The following is a 20,171-nucleotide window of genomic DNA, read 5'->3' on the forward strand; positions in this document are numbered from 1 at the left end:
TAGACACAGTTCCAACTCCGTATCTAGCAATTACATAAGTAGGAATCACTCTGATGTCGATCCTCAATTTTACACCGAGCCCAAAAGGACTCTTGATCAAACCCTCATTGTTACTCTCTGTCTTTCATGAGCACACGCACTAATGATTACTTTATTATAAGAGGTTTTCTTTTTTCAATAATTTCAGAATAATAGTAACAGCTTTAGAAAATAACTGTAGTGATATACCATGAGCTGAATTTTACTACATGAGTATTTTCGAATTTCTAAAAAAAAAAAAAAAAATACTCGAGGAATTAGAGGCTTAACTTGTTACTTGCCTGAACACTCGATACTCACCCTAACACTTTTTGCTCCCTAAAAAACTCCTCAGTCCAAAAAATCTTATTTTTTTAAATGAACTATTGAAATTAGTCATTTATTTGTAATTGAATATATATTATGTATATATAAAATAATCTTATAATAAAAATAACCCTGGTATACCAGAAGGACTAAAACACATATATAAGGTACTGATGACCAAACGTAATTTATATTCCACAGATTAATCTAAACATTAGTTTAACTTATTTTAATCGTGGTCATCAGCGTAATTCAACAGTTTATATAGTCAATATATCAATATTTGACTATAGTCTAGTTATAACTTGTAACAAATATGTTTCTTCATTGCAAAACAGTGAACACATTTCTACCTTTGGGAGAATTTAAATTCTAAATATTGGTAAAAAAAGGAAGTAAGTCTAGAAAAGTTAACATACTATAATGGGCTCGAAAAAGAAGAAATTGAATCCCAAGTTTTGACGAGTTCCGAGTAATACTCTATTTTTTATGCCCAGGAGCATATTTGTGCCTTTTTTTATTTACTTCATAAAACTCGAGTACCAATTTACGAGTTTTGCTCGTGGCAAATGATTAAAAATAAGTAATATTGTTTAGATTGCCAATTAAAAAAAGCCAGGCCCGCTGTATAGTACATATTTTATACAACTCTGTCTGTTGTTGAGATACAAAAGTAAATAATTAAAGGTACAATTCGAACTTATAAAATAAAAACATACAAGGTGGAGAAAATATGTCATACGGCAAAATTACAAGCAGTGAAAATGTCTGCGACAAAATTACCGCCTCAGGTAATTTTGTGCAAATTGTTCTTTTGTAATTCGATGTAATGAACCTCATGAAAAGAAAGTTCACGCACTTAACATTTTCCTAACGCACCCCGTTTGTTTTGCTATAAAGATAAGACGGTCCAAAATTGCTGCATTCCCCCCTTCTCTTGATCAAATCTTATCAGGTAAACAAGAGTGGCCGTGGATTATGAAGCATTTTTTTTTACTTTAATTTTATTTCTTGATAAGGTTGAATTTAATTAAACTTCTTCATATACAATGTTTTGTACATTCACGTAGAGGTTTTCCCTGGGGGAGTAACCCACTTTGCACACTTTTAAAGTAAAGTTTAAACTAAAGTCTCTTAAAAGAAATCCTTTAATTGATCAGATAAGGATAATCATTTGCATAAATAACCATCAAAGTTTTTGTTTCATGTGAATCGAAATTGGTAAAAAAATATTGTGTACTTTTTAATTCATTAAAAGCTTTCAAATGAATTAATTAATTGTATAACATATGTAATTGAATTGATCTACACATAATATGCAGAGTAAATGGATTGGGTAATTATAACTCTTACTATAAAACATATTTGGCGAAAAAGTTTTTCATTTAAAAATGAAGTTCATTTATTATTATTGAAAAAAAGAATTGCAAGAATTTGAAATTTGTATAGAACATTTCCATGTGGATTCTTGGAAAAGGCATGAACAATCCAATTTTTGACAAATTAAAAACCATGCTCCACATCAACAGTTTGATTATAATTATTTTATTCCCATTTATAGCATAACGCGTGACTTCAACTACGTTTTTTTAATATTGACGTCATAGTGCATGAGTGGTTGCGTGTTTTGTCCAAATCCATCTTTCTTGCCAAGTAGTCAGTACCATACATCAAATTGAAAATTCTAGATATAGTGATGTGATAAACTATGATTGGTTGCTTGTTCTCTCAAACACGTAAGCCCGATTACATGATGGTCTAACCTTCAATTTCTATTAATTTTGATCGATATGACGTTTGAATAATTCGTCAATTTGTTTTTTTCTTTTTATAATTGACAAAATTCTTGCTACTTCAAATCTTATAAACTTCGAATACCCTTTAAATTATATTTTATCGACATAACTTTTTAGTATGTTTCGAAGCATGGTTCGGATGACCGTTTTCCTTTTTTTTTACATACAAAAAATCCTTAAGGTTTTCAATCCTAGAATATGGTATGGATTAAAAACTATTTGTAACATGAAAAAGATATAAAAAGGTGACAAATTAAAATTACTTTTAAAAAGTATCAGTTGGTAACCTGTAAGATATTAGAGTGTACTTATTAATTATTTATCCCTATTTTGAAAATTCTAATGTATTTGCGAGCAAGGAGCACTGTACTTTTTATAGTGATCTCTAGTGATTAAAATCCAGTGTATTGTTAAGCTGTTTTTTGGAGTTGAACAACTGAAGAGTAAATTTTATTTTCCTATGTTGCTATGAATATTATTTAATGGATGAGTAGTGTACTTCTTTTTCCCTTCTAATTATCTACAAAACTAGATTGAACTCTTGTATGTGCTCATAAAAGACGGATAGTAATTTTAAGATTGGATAAAGAATTACGTTATTTCTTGCCCTAGGCCCAGCTGCTTGTAGATTACTTAATGAAACATCATGACAACTAAACTACTCTCCTTCTAAACATTCTTTAAATTTTAAGAGTTATCATGTTGATTTGCGTGGGGTTTTTTTTACATGCCCAAAATGCTAACAATTTACAATCCAATTCATATTTGTGCCAACAGTTATCTTTCTTTCTTTACTTGAGCTCAACTTTTTCAACAATAGTCGCAGTCCTCAGTAGTATTTATTTAGGTTCTTTGTAAGCACATAAATTAAATTACAAGTTAGTATTAAACCCCTAGTCCAAGTTTCAATAACCCAACTCTACCTGGTTCCAAAAAAAAAAAAAAAAAAAAACGGAAAGAAAAATACTCGCAACCCATCTCGGGTTGATCAAGCGGAATTATAATAATACATACATATTATTTCAAATTTGAATTTATGTTCAAGTCGTATATTATGTATATTATATCTCTACGTACATACATTTATATAAATTTAAGTAAATCCATAAATTTCCAAAGGAATCTAAACCATACAACCAAATATTTATACATACATATGTACAACAATTTAGTGTTGAGACTATGTATAAGACCGAACTTTATTTTTCGGTTTGGTATTAGGTGACTTTTCTAACGGGATGTATATCGATTTTTTGTCACAGAGTTCTTAGGAGGATCATGAAGGTAAATTGAAAGTCTCATTATGTCGAGGAAGTTGTGAATTTGTGTCTTATGAAGTGGTCCGGGTGGGGGACTAGTAATCGATCTGTGGACTGAGGAATGAGGCCAGAGGAGATCACATCTCATACTACACTACGCCTTTTTCTTGTATCTACCATGAGCCAGTATTACAGTATAATTACAGGATGAACGAAATGTGAGGGTGGTCTGAAAAGTTTCGTACCTAACTTCTCCCAAGTGATGCTCTCATCTCTGTAACCCGTCCAAATTGTATTCGACCTTTTCCTCTAATAAATAATTGTTCACGAAGGTGATAATAATGATGTCTATTACTGGTTTTTCCTTTTTGAAGATAATTAATTTAAAAAAATTAAATGACTATCCCAAAATAGTGGCCCTCATTTTCCCGGCCGAAAAAACAGTTTTTGACCAGTTGCACAAAATCCTTGAAACTTTGGTGAGTAACTGTCAACCGATATGACTATCTTTTATTTACGAGTGCTGCCATTTTCACATACATTGAGGTCGCAAACGTTTCAGACCATCTTCGTAAGTATCATGGAGAGGAACTTCTAAGTCATCAAATCCATAAACTCCCAAAACAGAAAATTACTATCAATACACATAAATAGAAATAGATCGTAGAAACTCCTATAATTGTCTCATTACAGGTAAAACAAATATTCAAGCAATATTGAGCGATTTAGTGGAGATATCTCTCCTTCTACTCAAATAATATATTCTTCGCTTTGAAAGTTATTTCCTTCTTATTAAAACGTTGCAAGGATTAAATTACTACTATTCAATCTTTTTGTCCCAAATTCGAGATAGAAATATAAAGTACGACGGGTGGTAAACTTATATAATGTACTCCAAGCTTCTTTATGGGTAGCGAATATGTTGGCTCCACTAAAACTCCTACCAGACTCAAAGACCGGTCTTGGATTTTCAGATCGAAACCCAACCCGAGTATATATTATACAATATACATGTATATAAATATATTGTCAAATAAAAAGAAGTGTAAATTATTTCTTTGAAAAATAAATGGAAGAAGCAGAATTGCTCGTATATATTATGATTACATATGTGCTCAAAGAAAAAAACAATACAAAGAAGGAAGGAAGGACTATACGAGTACATGGAGTATACAATCCAAATGTATGTACATTATATGAATGTTTATGGTGTATTTATTTGAACGTCTTACAATGATGGAATTACTTAGGTCCTTTCACAAACTAAGTACACTATACATATTTTACAAGCATTTATAATAATAATATAAAATAGAATTGAAGGAAGAAGGATCTTTGTGTACATTAGGGTGGTCTGTTTTTCATTCTTCTTTTTTCCAATTTCGACTAAAACTAGTGCGGGAAAGTTGTGATGTGGTGAAAAAAAATATGTCACCTTTAGGTAGCACATTTTGTTCAAAGTTTGAAAGGAAACCAGAGGTATTTATTTCATTCATCCAGGTATTAAATGGGAATGAATATGTGTTTGTTTGTCCTTTGATCACAGACAAACCAATGAATAGATTTTCCTGAAATCTATTCATTAAGGCTCCAAATATGATTGTGAGTAATTTAATATTTTACCCACTGTTTCCTTTTTTTTTATCTTCTCTACTACATACCTTTGAGTTAACAGCTGGAATTTAGTTTTCCAGAATATTTCCCATCTTGTCCTCACTATGAGTACAAAAACAGTTGCGAATAATGATGTAGTTGACTAATTCGTTGATTTTGAATTATTTTTCACTTTGGAAGGTAATGAAGATTGATCTGTGCCTTAAAATCCAACAAATAATAAACAAAACATGATAATTTATTTCCGTAAAATAAAATTTGTTAATTAATTTAGTATCTTGTGATTGGATGGATTTATTTAATGATATTATAAAAGAAAGTCAATTTAAAATTGAAGTAACGATGTATGATTACTAATAAAAATTTCATACTTAGCGTGTTTTCTGATGCCAAATTATACTGAAATCTACATACACTTACCAGCAGGATTGCAATTTAATTTAAAGTTGCAATTTAACACATTTTAGTAAAATATTAAATAAAAAGGCGTGTTTGTTAATTTCAAACTTATGCTTATGCTCAAATCTGAAGACTTACTGATTCAATAACTAATCAAAGTAGAGTGATTGAAATGAATTCATATTTTGATATATAAAAGTATGAACAATTAGTTAATGAAAATGAAACAAGCCTGAGCTCTCACGCTTACTTACTGTAGAGAAAATGACACTTGAACATGATCGAATAATTCCTATTAGGGTACTCCAAGGAGTTGGGGGTCCCCAGGACCACCGTCTACGCCGTCAACAAGTCTGTAACGTTAGAAAGGAAGAACGTCTCTTTTTTAAAAAGGTGAAACTGGAGACGGAGGTTATACCAGACCATTCCCTTTAAGTCCATGAGGGCCAATGCAAGAGATCACAGGATTTCACACTAGACTGTCCAGAGAGCTATCAAAAACTAAGTGGAAAGAGCCCTGTGAGTGTGGAGAGTTAGAGAAACCCATCTCCTCCGTTGGCAGACTCTTTGGCCAAACCTACGACCATGATGCCAGCCCCCTCGACTACACCTTGTGGGTACATGTCAATGGGAAGGCTAGTAGTATCCGTCATCTATACACTGAGGCCTTCAAAGCCACCGTCAGCCAGTACTAAGACGCCATGACAGAGGGTATGCATTGGGTTCCAGGGCTTCCGCCGCCGCTTGGAAGCCATCATCACCGCTAATAGAGTCTTCATTAATTATTAGGAGAGCTCAGACACTCATCTATTTATAGTATATTTGAAATTCTATGGTTAATTAATTATATCTTTTTAAAATTTAAAATTCAAAGTGTTCAGGTTTTAATGGACCACTTAGTAGATTGTAATTGCAGATTCAAAAACGTTTTCCGAAGTAATTATTACTTTATGATTTTTTAAATAAAAAATATGTAAGGGGTACACGTTATATCATTTTCAATTTTTCAGGAGTAAAATTTGAAGAAGAAGTATTGTGAGGACATTTTATTACAAAATCATCTAAAAATAGTGCTTGGCACAATTTTTATTCAATAAGGGAGTTGTCAGCTTCAATAATTGCGTCGTCAATAAGTGGCTTAAATCCTTTGCTGACCAGGACTATGTAGTCAGACTCAAGCTTGGTCCACCCCTTCTTTGATAAAGGTATCTAGAACTGGACACCCATGTGAGGAGTAGCACACACCCTCTCCTCTAGATAGAGTAGTACAGGGGTTTGCATCTGAGAAGGAGCATGGCTCATGTTTAGGTCTCAAAAGTCCGTAAAGTTGTCTTTCAGGAAGGCCTGGGTCACAGAGGCGCAATGACATGGAGCTCTGTCTCTAGTGAGCACAAAGTTATCCTCGAATTTTTTCTGTCACAAGGTAGCACTTTCTAATCCAGAAGTTAGATGTTAGCATATGCATTGATGCGTTCCATCCTCTCCAAAATACGGGAGGGCAGATTTCGCCTGATTTGGCCACAACGGTAAACACTGGATTTTTTGTTTTGTAGACATGTATCACTCAAGCTGAGATATTGTCTGGATCTTTGATTGTTATTTTTGCGTCTGTTCTGCTTATTCTGAGTGGCATCAACGGAGAAAAAAAATTATTAGAAAAGAGCAAAAATTTGCCCTAATTTTTTTTGCCTTGAGAAAATTTAGAATCTTCTTAGCTCTTTCCAACCATCTCAGCTTGCTCTGTTCTTTGCTGCCCTCCTCCGTGATTTTGCACCAATGACTTTCCAGATTAGTTTTACCTAGGTGACCCATGAGGTCTTGTGGGCATAGTGCTGACGTTGCGGATGGCATTCCTCCAAAATGAGACCTTAATCTTCATCACCTGCAGGGAGTGTTCAGACGGTTCTTGGCTTTGTCATTAACTTCTTGACACTCCAAATGGTGGTAAATAAACAGTGGTATAGCTGCACCATACCTCCTTGGATAAGGCAATGGGCGAAATTCCGCTTGAGAGAAGCTTCAAAATTTCACTCCCTTGTTGCTTCATTTTACTCGTTCTTGTTTGTTTTGCTTTTAATTCAGACAAACCTTTACATAAGGAATATCATGGCACAAAACCTATCTTTCACCGAGTTTGAAGACAATCAACGAATAAGTTTCCGATTTATTAAAATTTAAATTAAGTATAACACTAGATAAGATCAACCCTGTATTTGATATACATCAAAGAGTGCTATATACAGTGACCCCTGTATTCGCGGGATGTTACATGAACACACCTGCAATATTTATTAATACAAATACATTGTGATTTTTTAAATAAAACAATTTATTTATTATATACATCAGGGAGCACTATATAGAATGCACCCTGTATCATACTACATGCTAAAACACTGCCAGACTATTTTAACCAAATTATTATGTCTTAGATCCTAAATACCTTCGTCTGGTTCAAAGATTAAAACGTTTATACATCCTAGATAAACTTTGCTTCATTGCGATCATGCAATTCTGAGAAAATGTAGCTTAAAGATAAAAAAAATCACCTTACTTTAGGGGTTTTATTTGATTAGAAATAACGCCTCTGTTTTCAATTGTTTATACGCCAAAAAAATGGTACAATAATGTATATTCCTACGAAAACCAATATTTAGAGGGTTCTTATCGAATATATTATTTTTAATTGCCCCCTTCTAGTTAATGTAATGAAATAAATACCTATAAACATCAATAAAAAAATATACCTCATATATGTGCAGCGTTAAAGTCTATGATGAAGGCTCTCCGAACATACAAGAAAACGAAGACGTGAAATCAAAAGAAATTCATTCCCTGAAACCTGAAGCATCCGCTTTATCTGATAATAATCAAGAGAAACGTCAAACCAAGACTACATAATCTTTATTTCCAAATGTTAGCCGGAGAAACTATCTCAAATTTATCCACACAAACAAATTTACCTGTAAAGAGTACCGAATTTCAAAAAAAGGTAAGAATAAACAATTGTTGAGTAAAAAAACAGGATCGAATGGCCTCCAACTCCAAACTGAGAGTCCTCCTGAATTCGGTTTTGAAGAGCCCAATCACACTTCAAGGGACACTGTCCCTGTTTTAGAAATAAATGCCCTATGCGTTTTTATCAGCGGAAATACAACTATAATATTATATTATAGTAGATTTTCCTTTCTCGAGAATGAAATAATAATGATGACAGCTTTAGAAAAATAAAAAAGAAACAGTTTATGTTGTTAGCAACATAAAAGATCGCACGCTTTTTACGGATTTACAACCCTATATATAATTATCATGGATGATGATGAACTATCTACATATAATAATAACAAATATTGTGAGAATGTCAAACATGTCGAGTACATTTTATTTGACACTTTAATTAAAAGTTGTCAAAACACAGGGCATACCCACATATATAAGAAAATATTCATAAAAGTTAAAGGTAACCAAGGAATACATACATATATATTATTAGTTGTCTGCATTATTCAAAAAGTTACCTTCATACATTACAAAATTCTTAGTGACAGGTTCACAAAAGAGCCCATTAGTATTCATCCTTTACTCTCAAGGAAGAGGAGGAAGATGAGTTATAATGACAAAAATTGCATTTGCAATTACCTTCATAAGTTTTTTTTTTTTTTTGCAAATACATTCATAAATATATAATACGTGGTGCGTCAACATAAAAACAATCTGGAACAAAAATCAGGAAAAGGAGAAAATCGACATGTAAATACAGCCACATATTTCACAGGTATATTTTAATCAATCAAAGGCTTATTATTCAAATTACTGGCCATGACTTAAGATACTCAAGAATTTTAGCAACAGTTTAAAACTTTTATTTCATTTACCTGGCATATATTGCCCCCCATAGAGCCCCTTTCAAATTAAGTAAATCAATTTCTCATTATTTTATTCTGACAATATATTTTTGGTAACTTTAAATACAATTTGTGTTGCCTTAATGGGTCAATACTTATTATATTTTCATAGAAATCGACAGTAATTTGTACAAAAATACAAATGTTATCCTAGCTATTTTTTTTATTTATTTTTTTGCTGACGAGACACATTAGAACTTGTACATTTTATCTCATTGTATTTATACAGGAAAATACTTTTTAGTTATGACTCTTTGTTTGATTTAAGAGACTTATATTGGGCCCGACATCCCCTCTTTCAAATAATATCTATGAATTTTTCATTCTATTAATTATTGTTTCAGTCAATTTTGGTTAATTTGAGTGGTGGTGGAACGCTCAAAGGGTAAATAGGAATAATTTCTTATAGAAATAATTCGTTGAATGTAATGTACACTCAATTTTGAGAAAGATCATTATACCTTTTTTGCGACACACCCCAATAAGTTAATTAGAACAATTTGCTTAATAGAAATTAACGATAATCTTTACTCAATTTTAAAACGAAAAGCATGGTTTTGTGATTTATAAAATAGATTCATTCTTGAGTACATAGTAATATAATACATATCTTCTTAGTCTTTTCTTTTTATGAGTTTGACGAAATAAAAATATTAAATTGGAATGTTGATGATATCCCTCATGAACTTTTGAACCAACATTCACTGATTAGGCTCACAAGACATCTAGCTAAAAAATGCATTTACTTATGTTAGTTATATACATATATAGGTACTTATTGGTGTTGAGACTCGGTCCGAAACCGACTTTTTCCGGTTCGGTATTTATAGATTTTTATAAACTGATTTCGATTCGGTTTTGAGTATATAGCGTAACCGTCTTTACTTCAAAATACTTTATTGTATCGATGTTCACTATTTCGAAACACAAATGGCGTCACGAAAAATTTCTTAAAATAATTGTTCGAGACAGAATCTTAAATGAGACCGATCCAGACCAAAGTTTCCTTTTGGACAAATCTAGACTAAACTTCTTTAAAGAACAGAATTAGTTCTGTCTAGGCAAAGTTTTAACACTCTCAGATTTTCGGACTGAAAACTAACACTAATAAATATATATATATATCATCATAATAGTATTATTCAAGGTTTAACATAAAAATATTTTAAATATTTTTTTCTTTTTTACAAACTCTAAAAAGATATTCATTTTGACCTTTTGAGTAAATTTCGAGCTTCTCGAATCATTCCTCCAGTTTTGACACTCGGTCCAAGATCGATTTCTTTATTTCACTCTATGGATTGTCTTTTCTCTTCATCCTAGTTATAGTGGGGGGGGTAATTCATAAAAATGAGCAAGTCAAATTTTAGCCCAATTTTTCAGATGCAATATAATTTTTTAAGTACTATCCCAAAATTACTTTTTTTCACCCATGAATACGTATTTTTTAAATCTATTTTCAAACTAATAGGAACAAACTTGCAAAATGTCGTGATCATTAATGTCTTTTAATGCTTTTGATGTTAATTGACCTTTTCTGTAGAAAATATTTATTAATTTAGGAATAATTTACTCTCAACAGAGCACCTATTTTTTATAATCAAGTGCTGAGCGACACCAAAGCTCCCGTAAAACCAGTTTTGATTGCATGACAACATTATACCAATTCTTATTTTTGTTGGTCCTACCTGAAATAGTATTACTCAATAAAATCGCAATTGTCTTAGGAAATCTAGGATTTCTCGACCAAATCCCAATACTAATATTGGGATACAAATCACTTCATCTTCAGTCATCACTAAGAGAAGATATAAACTCAATGCTACACCCATATAGAAAAAAATATATAGACGCAATAAGATGTGCAAACGATGGAGCAAAAGTATTCGCTGACAAAAGTAGTATAATATGACGTCACATTTGTTTGTTTTTCTTACATAATTAATAATCGGGCATTTTAATTATAGAAATGAAATTCAAGTCTGATTGAATGTCGGGGTTTAATAAATAGTAAAACTTCTTTCCTTTAAATGATGTTGAAATTATTGTATATTTTTATAATACCGGGTTTTAAGACACTTTGCCGAATTCCATTTAGACAAAGGGACGACTCTTTTCCGAACAGATACTCTGGCAAAAAAATATATATATATATATATTTGATGCTCCCATAAATATCTATTTACATGACTACTCCAATGACAACCCATCTTGGTAATTATAGAGTCAGGAACGACCTCGAGATAGAAGAGTGTTGATTAGGACATGACCTGGTACATAGAAGCTCCAACACATTCGATCGGAACAATTGATTAATAAAATTTAATACATTCAATCATTATTTTGAGTGACGACGTAGGTTCCCATGGTCCACTTGGTGCAAGAATAAAATATGTTGACAAATGAAAAAAGCTTCCTGGTCTTCTTAGGTACAATCAAGATGTTGATCCTTAGAAATCCTTGACTAGCTGCCAAAACAACAAACAACGAGAGCAGATGCTCAAAGTTCACTGTTAAACAACAGCCGTACGCTGTTCCATAGGCCTGAGTTCTTATAAATGAAAAAGAAAAAAGGAAAAACTGCACATCCCTTCTGTTAGATATTCATGTATACACTGTGAGTTAAACAATCCTTAATGCTGTAGACTGAAGATTTTAATCTACTATGGGCTTGATAATACCGAACTACTAATCAAAATCCCTTTGTTGTCTCTCACGGCGTTAACCTGGTAACACAAAAATATCCTTTGTATTTTGTTGTCAACAGTCGATTCCCTCTTGATACGTCATGCCTATTTCATAATTTATTCTTCTCATAGATACACAAAGTAATAAGTTATTCTATGTATACTTAAGCTTCGTTTTCCAAAACAACAGGAATAAAATTTCTTGTTGATCCCCCGTCGCTTAATAGCCAATATATTAATAAAATATGCAATGAAGAAATTTTGGCTATTTCTTTATAGAAATAATATTATTATAACTAATCCTACTACTTATTTAATGAAATATTACTAAGTAATATTATCATAAAATATCGAATAAAAAATACTAGGTAGATTTTAATAATATGTAATTCATTTTAAAAATGGTGAAGAAATAATATGAGAGTGATAGTTTGTAAGTATATAAGATATAAATTGATGTTGGCACCCCACTGATTATTTGGCTAACTACCAGATGATTTTTGGTCTTTTGCCTGTTTGTTTTTTTGTAAGGGAAGGTTGCGTGAGACAATAAAGGTAACGACGTGCTCTATGTATTTACTTCTCTATAGTAAAGCCACACAGTTATAACTAATTTATATAAATATTGTTCATATTAAAGTAATTGTCGTGGGAGCCTCCATCCCTCTCAGATCCATTCATTATTCATCATGTTTATTGCTACTGGAAGTAAGTGCATAGTAATTGAATACAATAACTGTTTGTGTACACGGTATGTTGTTATTTAGTACATTTTTATAGTATCAAAAAGTAAGTTGATTGTCATTCACATAAATGATACAGTTCATGTCTTGAGGGAATTTGCAAATATTGAAGTCGTTAAGGTACAAAATTAGTCACGTGCTTGGATTCACCTATCTACATTCATACATACATATTAGGGATATGTACTTGGGTGAACGTTAACAAATGTGGAAATAATTGATAGCTAGTTTGTAAATAAATTTAATCTAATGTCATGGGATTGAAGAAACTTGTCACGTAGTTACATTGTATATTTACATAAACATGTTTACTTTCCCAAATTACTCTACATAATATATTCAATAGATTCAAATACCATAAAAGACCCTTGGATTTCCCTTGTATACAGAGAGTTGCAGAAAGATCTGTGAGTATATTGCTCAACTGCACCCGGCTTCGAGTACTCAAACTTTTACGTTTGATAAATTAGATCCGAGGGATTTTCCAGATCTTAATAAGGTTATATTATATATTATACATATCGAACGTAGCGCTCATATATATCCGTCTTGATTGGTGCTTGGAGCCATATCTACATCAACAGTTGTATCGCGTGGTTATCCCAGACGGTGTTACCTCACTAACATGAAAATGTATAGTGTATTAAGTTGTCAGTTGTCGATCCTTCTTCGTATTTTCCTCTAAACACTAATAGGTGGAACCAAGTGGTTCATTACAATAGGAAGACTTTGAATTTTCAACTTCAACAAGATATAATATATTAATTATATATTGAATTTCAACAAAATTAATAAATTAAGTAGATATCCCAGCTCTCTAAATCATTAATGTAGCCGCCTCTAGCGGCAATGATGGCTTCCAGACTTTGGCCAAAGGCCTGAGACCCGCTACAGATGTAGTCCTCTGTGATGGCGTCCCCTGCTGGCTGCAAGTGGCTTTGAGGGCCTCTATGATTGGATGATGAACACTACTCGCTTTCCTCTCAAGACGTATCCAAAGTGGCAGAGATATTGTATGATACCGGGTGTAGAAAAAGTCATGAGTGTAGAAATAGTAATGAGCCCTTCTATAAATACAGTTTTGAATAAGTGTTGTTGATTAAATCTTAGTAAAATTATGGTCCATTATGTATTTCTAACAGTGAGTTTGACCTTTCAAAATTTAATGGCCTCCTACGTTTAATATAACATATAATCTTCCTACGATTTTTACAAAAATCGGTTTTCATAAACAGAGATACAAAAAAACAAAAAACGAGACGAAAACATCCGTTCAACTTCATTGGTAGGGGGTAAAAAGGAGTCAATATCTATGATTCCTACTCTTTCAAGCAGAGCTGATAGGCAAATAAAGGATTTTTCATTAGGGACGCTTTTTTGTTTTTTTCCACCTGAAAAAAAAAAACGCCACATTTTTTTTCTTCTTATGACATTTAGAAATTTCATTAGTATATATTTCATCATGCGATTGCAATGCTATCATACATTATATCAGGGATTGTAAATTATCTAAGTTTATTATCAAAATAACTATATTTCTCATAACTTATTTTCATAACTCATTTTTGACTCAATGACTTTGTTAATAAGCGCAATATGCATTATTGGTCAGGCAGTTATCTATAAGTGCTTCACGAGATATCATTGTATCCCGAAAAAAAATACTGTTTGGTGTTGGCTTCAAGCCGGAGGATCATTGGGCCATATCTTTGCGTTGATGATGATAATTGCAAATAGAATGCAAAATTGCTTCAATATCGGTCAATTTATTGGTAAAAGTAGTGAAAAATTGGGTTCCGGGATTGGACTTCTGTGAACGTGCTTCTGGTGGTCACGCTAGATAAATCAATTTGCATACATAAATGATTATGTTTATAATTTGTACTCAAAAATAAATTTGTCAAAATCTTTAACCGTTTGTGTTTCAATTATAATAAAAGGTTGAAGAGTTCTTAATATATGACCCTTTATTAAGGGCGCCGACCAAATCAGGGGATTGTTCTTTAAGAATAGGGGTTTGTCATAAAAAGATCATTAAATCTATTTGGAGGAGGTACCACCTAAAATATTTTCTTGGACACCAAAGTGGCCCTTCTTCCATAATTTGTTGCTAATTGCAACAAATTTACCTTTATCCATCTTCTCTTAAAATTATTAACGATTATTGTAGTCCTAAGGGATTAAGGAATTAGCTAAAATAATTATTTGGGCTAGATCATCAAGTATTTACAAAATACTTATTTTTATTCAACTACCAGACAAATAGAAGGACTATTATGAGGTTAGTGACTATAAATCACTTAGAAGGGCCGCGATAAGAATCAGACAGTAGAAGAAGTGAGATTAAAGATTGAAAATAGAATGCAAATTGGGATTCTAGAAGCTGTCAGAGTTGTTTCTAAAAGTAGCCACCTAATAAGTAAGTGTCCTTTATTTAATAAGAACCAATACAATTATCAAATTTCCATTTTCTACCCCTTTAGAAAAACTCATATAAGTTTTTACAAAAACGAAATGGAATGAGAAAATATGTATGACGGTTTGGAAATATTGTAAACCGTACCTCCAAAGAAAGAACTGTAGGAGCTTTTCCCCATCCTTTTCTAAAAATAATAACATTATAATTATATTATGTAAACTTTTATTGCTGATTCTAATAAGGGGGGTTAGAAATGAGCTAGTCCCAAATATTATTATGGAAATGTCTTTTTGTAACGATAATAAAATATTTTTCAAATTAAAAAAACCATATATATTTCGTGAGTCAACATAAAAACAATCCCGAACTAAAATCAAGAATCGAAGAAAATCCCAATTTTTTTTTACTTGATACATACAGCGTCTAAAACTGAATACTCCTTTAAATTTTACGACCTGAGGGCTTGACGAGGGGTTCTCTTGTAGACCTTAAGGCCAATATCTTTCTTAACGAGCCGTTCCATGGTCCTTATGCTGACGTTGAACTCCCTGGAGAGGCCACTAACGGTGACCTTGCCTCTCTTATCCTCGACATACTTTTTCAAGGGAGCAACTATTTCGTCCGACCTTCGAGGCTTTGTCTTAGATCTTGTGGCCGTCTCAGGAGTCCCTTGGGCTACCACGCTGTAAACTTTGGTGCGGCTGCAGTTCAGAACCTTGGCAATTTCAGTGGGAGTTTTTCCCCGCGCGGAAAGTTCCAAAATTGCGACTCGACGTCTCTCCATATTATCGGCTGTTGTTTCACTGTTGCTATATAGATTTTACTGGAGTTTTGTTTATAACTAGTCAAGACCCTTGCCTCGAAGTATAAACCGGTTTAAACTCAATAAAAATCACGAATATGTGCATGGCGTAAAATTTAAAGGAGTGTTCAGTTTTAGACGCCCACACATGTACATACAGGCCATTATTTCATAGACATATTAAAGTGCTATTATTTAAAATTTGTTGGATGAATTAAGATACTCTAATATTTTAAGTATAGTTCAGAACCTTTATCTGATTTAAGAGACTTATATTGGCCCCTTCATATCGACCTTTTCAAATAAAATCCATCAATTTCTCATTCTTTTAAGTACTCTATCTGCAATTTGTGTGGCATTAAGTGTGTAATTACGAATATTTTGTTGAAAGAAATGAACGATAATTTGTCCAAAAATACAAATGTCATCTACATTCCATTTTAAGAAAAAACATTCTGGCTTGTTTTTGTTTTGACGTACTACATTTATTTGGATGCTGTACACTTTATCCCAAATACATTAATATACCCAAGGATTCTTAATTATTGCTTAAAATCTTTGTTTGGTTTAAGAGACTTACATTATTCATTGGCCCTGATATGATGATACCTTTCAAATAATATCCCTGATTTTTTTATTCTTTTATTGTGAGTATCAATTTTAGTTCCTCGTATAAAGAAAGAAGAAGAATACACAAATGGAATCCATAGTCAATATGAAAAAAAAATATTTCAAGCCTGCTTCTGTGTTGTGTAAAAAATACCGCTGATTAAATTAGATATTATTTTAAATGTGATTGTTCTCTGCTCGGTGTTTTATGGATGTCTTCATTGTTTGAACTCTCAATACTTTTTAATACCCCTTTTTTACTCCTCCCCAAAAGTTAGCAGCTTTCTCTTCCCCCCCCCTCCACTTTTTGCGGATAAAACTAAGGAAGGCAAGAGATAAAATACAAAAACATATTTTGACACTCATAACTCAAAAAGGAAGGCTCTTGACTGTTATTTATAGTCGTTTATATAGATATATATATTTTTAAATGGAGCAAAGCATAAATAAATAAAAAGGACATTGCATAACAAATTAAAGTCTATGAAAAACTTACCAGAATAAAGAAGGAAAAAAAAAAAAGACCATTAACAAATTCCAACATTTATAATCTACATTATATAGATAATAAAAGCACATAGTAGTATAGTACTCCAAGTTGTATCTCATTTGAATAAAAGGCAATTTGAAAAGCTATTTCTTTTAATTTGGGATGCAGACATAAAAAAACCTATCTTTTTATGTTAGAAGTATGTATATTTCTTTATAAAAAGGATGTTGAAAGACACTAATTGATTTGGCAAGTTAGAATGAATTGGCAATCTTTAATTTTTCATTTTCTTCATTTAAGTTGATTGCATAGACGAAGGAAGTGGCGTGACAGTTTGCATGCATGCATTTATAAATTAAGGCTAGCAAATCAAATTGTGTGTATTTTGGGCATGTTAAAATACACAAATTGACAGTCCTAACATTTTCAAAAAAGCTTTGGAGGAGAGCATCTATTTCTATTTTTGTGTCCTTTATTGAATGCACATCTACATATTATGTACGCTCTATATACAAAGATTATCTTCGAAGGAAAAACTGTATACTTATTAGTGTTGAGACTCGGTCAAGCACCGAATTTTTTTTACCGATTCGGTCTTAAGTGATTTTATCTAGACACATTTGGACCGATTTTTTGGCCCAGACTGCGGTATCAGGCAGGGGACTGATTTTTTTCGGTTTCATATATTATGAGAGACATTTTTTTTTTTCTAGATCAACTGTCATTCATTTTTTTCAAAAAATCTCAAAAGTTCACGATAAGTTCTAGAAAAAATACTGTATACATATAAGAGACGGTGGGAACAAAATTTATCCCAACTATATTTGTTCAAACTTCGTATAACGTCATTGTACCTGAAAAAAACATATGACGTCATGTTATAAACAATTCATATATAAAATTGGTCTAGACCGAATTTTTCCTTTGGACCGATCTATACCAAATTTTTATATGAGACCGGTCCAGACCGAGCTTTTTTGTTGGACCGAACTAATTCGGTCCAACAAAAAATATAACAGTCTCAGAACGGTCTAGGATTTCCAGACCGAAACCCAACACTAATACATAAAGTGGATCCTTTATGACAATAGTCAAGGATCATAGCAAAATTATGTTTAGTATAATATCATTTAAGTACATGTGAACTTAAAATAAATCATAATACTTATTTACGTATTCAAAACCGGCCAAATATATATGAGGGCATTCGTAGTGATGAATATCGTTTGTATTTTGGACGTGCTAAAAAAAGAAACAGAAAATCAACATGGATACCTAGACTATTTGAAGAATGGTCAAGAGGAGAATCACGTGTAATTTTGAATTTGTCCATTCTGTTCCGGTAATTTTGATGAAAAAGATGCACTTTGCTCTCGTAGGCCAATTGTCGAAAATGTGGATAAAATAATGGAAATCGTCGAGTTTGACCGCCATGTGAACACTGTTTTGATTGCCAAGAATATAAAAATTAATGGAAATAATAATTATTATTTATTTATTTTTACTACATCGAGCATTATTGGTTCACAATTTGAAAAAGATTAAATTTTGACTTTGGTTCAAAATTGTAAAGTAGACTGAAATATCGGCACAAATCGATAAATTTGTCGGTTTTGGACCGAGTTTCATCACTATCACCAACATATAATTAATGATGGATCCATTTAGATATAAATAAAATAAAGTACGGATATATTTATATAAAGTATATTTCTCATATATGTAATATAGTTGAGTTGAAGAAAGTACAAAGACTCAAGAAAACTTTTTTGTTTTAGTTCCTTCTTTCATAATTATCTCTCTATGAGTTGATGTTGTTTATTATACGAAGAAACAACATATTAGCAGTTTGCCTTGGATTACAAAAACGTTCATTTAATGATACATATTGTACTAATGATAGCCAACAATATAGAAGATTAATACTTCTATGTCTGAAGCGACAGAGAAAATCTACGTACCCATTCTCTTCATCTTCCTTCCATAAAACGCATATTCTACTTAGAATTGTTAATCCTAAGCAATTTCGATATGCAAATAAAATAAAAAGAACCAAAAAACAACATTGTAACCCTGACAATCTGAAGAATGATTTGAAGAAAAGCAGCAGAGCCAATTTTCCAAAGGCAATTTTTGATAAGGTTAGCATTCCTAGATCCCTTTTCAAAACTTATTCTTCTAAAATAACAATATCTCCACCTACTTAAAGTTCACGTTTACTTTGTGTTCAGTTTGTTTCTTCTCAGTTTTCGAGCATTTATTATCATAAATTATTTTATTACAATATTAATAAAATTATAAGACTCATGTAACAAATTAACATGGTCGTTTTTATATCTTGACGAATATATTTGATATATATATATTCATAACTTAGATAAGAAATAAATAGCTAAATACCAGTAATAAATAATAATAGATTGGGAAAATTGGAATTGCAAATTAAAGATTATTTTCTCGATGCCGATTCCAGAAAAAAAACACGAGATTCTCTGATTCCGATTAATCGCCCCATCACTAGTACCATAAATATAGATCCCCACTTCGTAATTTTGGAAAAATTACTCAGTTGTCGATCCTCAATTTCACTCAATTTCAGTCCAAACAAATAACTCCTTAGCGTTACTCTGGTGATGGAAATCGGGTGCATTTTTTTCCTCATCCGTGGTTATAAGTGTAAGTCCTCGTTGAACTACGAGTAGAATTGGGATCAACATTGTCTATATCATTGCTAGATACGGGGTGGGATTTGTGTTTTTTTCCTTCATCTCACGGCTGCTTCTCTTCTCAGGGCTACCACATACATTTTCTGCTTTTTTATTTTCCCATAGCGGCAAGAGATGTTTTATGGATCTCTGCTTATAGATTTGTTAAAGTGTTTAAATTATGGAAATTCCTGGATCGTGTAAACTTGAAATCATTAATAATTAAAAATAGATCAAATCACAAAAAAAAATATCATATTTTTGTTTCTAACAAAAAGTAAAAAAATTATGATTCGTCATGATCTACTTTTTTTTCAACGTCATCAAACTTTATTATACTGTTGTTGTTTTCAAAATTCATTGTCATAGTTTGAGCATGAGTCATGAAGAATGCTTAA

At 32.0% G+C, this 20,171-nt stretch overlaps 1 protein-coding gene and 1 long non-coding RNA gene across 3 annotated transcripts in view; both read right to left on the reverse strand.

Moving 5' to 3' along the window:
• The window catches only part of Hydr1 (phospholipase Hydr1), a 181,409-nt gene that overhangs the window by 51,281 nt on the left and 109,957 nt on the right, over positions 1-20,171 (reverse strand). The gene's annotated exons all lie outside the window — the stretch shown is intronic.
• Positions 5,364-9,294, reverse strand: LOC139906596 (uncharacterized). The gene is made up of 2 exons (XR_011782231.1): positions 9,085-9,294; positions 5,364-9,052 (listed from the first exon to the last, which is right to left on the reverse strand). It is a non-coding gene; the product is annotated as an uncharacterized lncRNA (long non-coding RNA).

The sequence above is a fragment of the Lepeophtheirus salmonis genome, chromosome 11 (genome assembly GCF_016086655.4).
Source record: "Lepeophtheirus salmonis chromosome 11, UVic_Lsal_1.4, whole genome shotgun sequence".
Lineage (NCBI taxonomy): Eukaryota > Metazoa > Arthropoda > Copepoda > Siphonostomatoida > Caligidae > Lepeophtheirus > Lepeophtheirus salmonis.